Source organism: Palaemon carinicauda, chromosome 2 (genome assembly GCF_036898095.1).
Source record: "Palaemon carinicauda isolate YSFRI2023 chromosome 2, ASM3689809v2, whole genome shotgun sequence".
Taxonomy (NCBI): domain Eukaryota; kingdom Metazoa; phylum Arthropoda; class Malacostraca; order Decapoda; family Palaemonidae; genus Palaemon; species Palaemon carinicauda.
Window position 1 is genome coordinate 38,750,226 of NC_090726.1, and position 3,618 is coordinate 38,753,843.

At 34.4% G+C, this 3,618-nt stretch overlaps 1 long non-coding RNA gene across 1 annotated transcript; it reads left to right on the forward strand.

Moving 5' to 3' along the window:
- The first annotated feature begins 361 nt into the window (after positions 1–361).
- Positions 362–3,251, forward strand: LOC137616637 (uncharacterized). Its single transcript, XR_011039463.1, has 3 exons — positions 362–421; positions 2,310–2,493; positions 3,022–3,251. It is a non-coding gene; the product is annotated as an uncharacterized lncRNA (long non-coding RNA).
- The last annotated feature ends 367 nt before the right edge of the window (positions 3,252–3,618 follow it).

Here is a 3,618-nt window from a genome sequence, read left to right on the forward strand (position 1 = left end):
TCATTTTGACGATAGACTTCATTCCTTTATCTTGAAGAATTTTGACATGCAAATTGGGAAGCTAAAATCTTTAACCTTTATAATTCAGTTATGAAATATATTGGCAAAGTTTTGACATAAATCAAATCACGGTTGGTCGTTTAAGTGATCAGCAAATATACATATATTGTATACATAATGTTATGCTAGCTTAATAATGCCACGTAATATATATTTTGTATTTTTCGTGTAGTTCCCCCTTAATTGTACTTTCATAGCATTTACTCTGTAATCCTTGTTTGAACAGTGATTTTGTTTGTATTTAGCCCTCCTTGCTGGAGTGAAGTTTAGTCTTCTTTGCAAGATAGAATTTGTATTATGATTAGATTCTCTGGTTCTGTGGAAGTGTTACGGATTATCTGTTAAGGATCTCCATTGTTTCGTAAGTTGTCCCAGCAAGATTTTTTTATCTAATGGCATTTTAATTTTTTTTTGTTTTAGCGTTTGTGATAGGTGGGGGTTGGTATATGCATTAACGTGGTTTGATTATTTGTATATATTTTGCACTACCCAAGGGAATCTTGACTCTGTTTACTTCAGTGTTTTGAAGGGTAAGTGTCTAACGACTTTGTCTTTAACCAGTTAACCATGCTGCTTATGAACCTCGGAGGCTGCTTGTAATGAGTAAGTTAATCACTGAACATTTAAGTAAACTTCGTAAGTTTTGAAAGTATCAAAATAACATTTCTTAACATGCTCCTACTTTGATTACCAATTTTGGTGAGTGGGTTAAGTCGGCTCGGACCCTAACTTTAAGTAAAGAGAATTCTTTGAGCAATTGTAAAAGGCATCCCATGAAATTTTCATTCTATAATTTAAAAGGAATTTTAATTAACACACCTGGAAGACTACAAAAAAGACTAGTTAATGTGAATTTCCTGAAATTCTTTGGAGAAGATTGTGGAAATTCCAGTTAGTAAGTTAACATGACCATACGAGATGGAATTAAATTCTTACTACCGTAGAAGATTGACTGTAATTCTGACCCTCTAATCTTTAATGACATTTCATGTATTGTTGTCTTTACCAGATCCCCTAGCTTGTAAGTTATGCAGTTATTGTTTTGTTTTATTTTATTGCATATTTACTTCTGCCTTGTGGCTTCCAATGTTATTGGAGTCTGGGAATTGGGAATAATGCAATCTGTCGGAGGGAGATTATAAAATTGCCTTTCTACAAGACTGAGGTTATGGAACTTTTAACTAGGTTCCTATACGGAATGAGTTGGCAGAACAGTGACACCTGGGTCTCGCCCTGGTTCTCGTTCAAAACCAGCCATGCATCTTCGTCTGCAGATAATAGAAATTTAAAATATAAATTTATGGAATTTTTCTTTTAGGATTTTACATTATTGATGTTGGAAGTGCCAAATTTTTAACTTATCTATTAAAAGGCTACTATTAAGTACTCATGACAGGAAATACTAATAACTTCTGCCTTCCTGAAATCGGTATTTATTTAAAGACTGTTCTTCCCTTTGAAATATCAAATGTTGTTGCAACTTTTCAACGTCTTATTAGTTTCAGATGCAATGTTATTTTTGATGGTATCGTGGTGCACGACAATACTTTAGCATTAATGGATCGTGAGACCAGTTTCTTCACTTTAAAGATGCAAAACTGTCAACCTGGCATAAGTTACCATTAGGAATGTCTTCAACTTTTGTCATGAATGTTGGGAGCTGAATGATTATACCCAGGGATGGTAACTTTACATAATAAAGAAATGCCTTCTACTATAAACAAGACGGTAGTTTTATTGGTGTGGCTAGATTTTATCTGAAGTCTGTCCAAACTTTTCTGAAGTTGCTGTACCTCTTGATTAATATCAAACCTAGGGTTGCCATAGATGGACAGAAGAGTAAACATGCTATTAAAGCTTATTTAAGTTTAGTGATGAAGACACCTGAATTCGAAAAGCAGTTTGTTAGTAAAGTAGCTGCTAGTGATGTGGCTGTAGGAATAGGGAATCTCCTGAAAATATTCTTTAGAGAAGATTGTAAATTCAGAAAGCTAGCATGGCTACTGAGATATAGGTAATTAAAAAACTTCCTACCATAGAAGATAAACTTTGTAAAACTAACATTATCTTACAGGACATTTTCAAGTTTACCAGGTCCCCAGCTATAAAGTTTTTTTTACCTTTTTTTTTCAGTTGTACCTCTACCCTTAACTGTGGCTTCACATGTGGTATTAAAGCTAACTTTTTTTCAGGTGTACCTCTCATCAACTGTGGCTTCACATGTGGTATTAAAGCTAACTTTTTTTCAGGTGTACCTCTACCATCAACTGTGGCTTCACATGTGGTATTAAAGCCTGGGACTAATACATAGATTACCTCTTTACAAGAAAGAAGTTATGGAAAAAGTGTTTAACTATAGAATGGGTTGGCAGAACATTAACAGCTCCGGGCATCACTCTGCATCCTTGTATAAAAAAATTAAAAAAAAAAATGGTAAGTCTTCGTCTGTACAGAAAATTGGAAATTTTCTTCTTTGACAACTATTTTCTGCTAAGAATTTAAGACATTGATCTTGTTGGAATGCTTTTGTTGGAAATACCAATTTTTTAACAATATTTATACAAAAGATGCTATGAAGTACTCTTGAAAGCTTCTACAGCCCTGTCCACACGAACGAGCATGCCCGACGGGCAAATAGTGATATCAGACCACAATAGTTAGTAATAATGAGTGTTGTTTACGTCAGAAGCGGGAAAACTACAAACAGGGATCTGGCATCATACAGTGATGCCAGATCCCTTAAGTTAACCGCTTCTAACGTAATCGACCCTTATTTTCACTATTGTGGCCTGGTATCACTGTTTGCCTGTCGTGCGTGCTCTATTGTGTGGACAGGGCTTGACTCTTATCACATCTGTAGGTTTTGAAAGCTTCTACTTCTATCATATCTGTGCGTTTATTTCAATACTGTTCCCTTTGCAATTATGAATGCTTGCAACCTTTCAACGTTTAATCTTTCAGATTAGTTTATCATTGATGACGTGGTGCACACAAGTAAGTGATGAAGGATATTGAGGGACCTGTTTCTTCGCCTTAAAGATAAGAATGAAATGCGGCAACTAGTGAATGAAGACAGATAAAAGATCAGGACACAATTGAATCATTTATGACCAAAACAATGTGCCGGAAAATCTCAAATCAATGGGATACTCTTGTTTATCTTGCATTGAGAAAATAAAATTTATCAATTAGTTTTTTTTTTTCAAGAAAACTCCATTTGCAATATATTTGAGAATGCTCCTTAACCCATCTTTAGTAATACTATGTCGGCCCCATCTACTACAACAATTATCAGATTTCAATAAAATGAACACTTCTATAACTGTTCTAGTAAATATAACCATTTTATTACAGTCATTGGGTGTTAACACTTATTCTCTTAAAATTAAATTATCCAATTGTCATATCGCAAAGTAATGTGTAATCTTCATAGCCTCTCGGTAGGCCTACTCATGAGCTTACTATTTCATAGAGGTTTTTCGGTTACCTGAGTAATGAATATTACATAAAATTTTAAACAGCACTCAAGAAATTGCATTAAAAAGGTAAAGGCCTGGA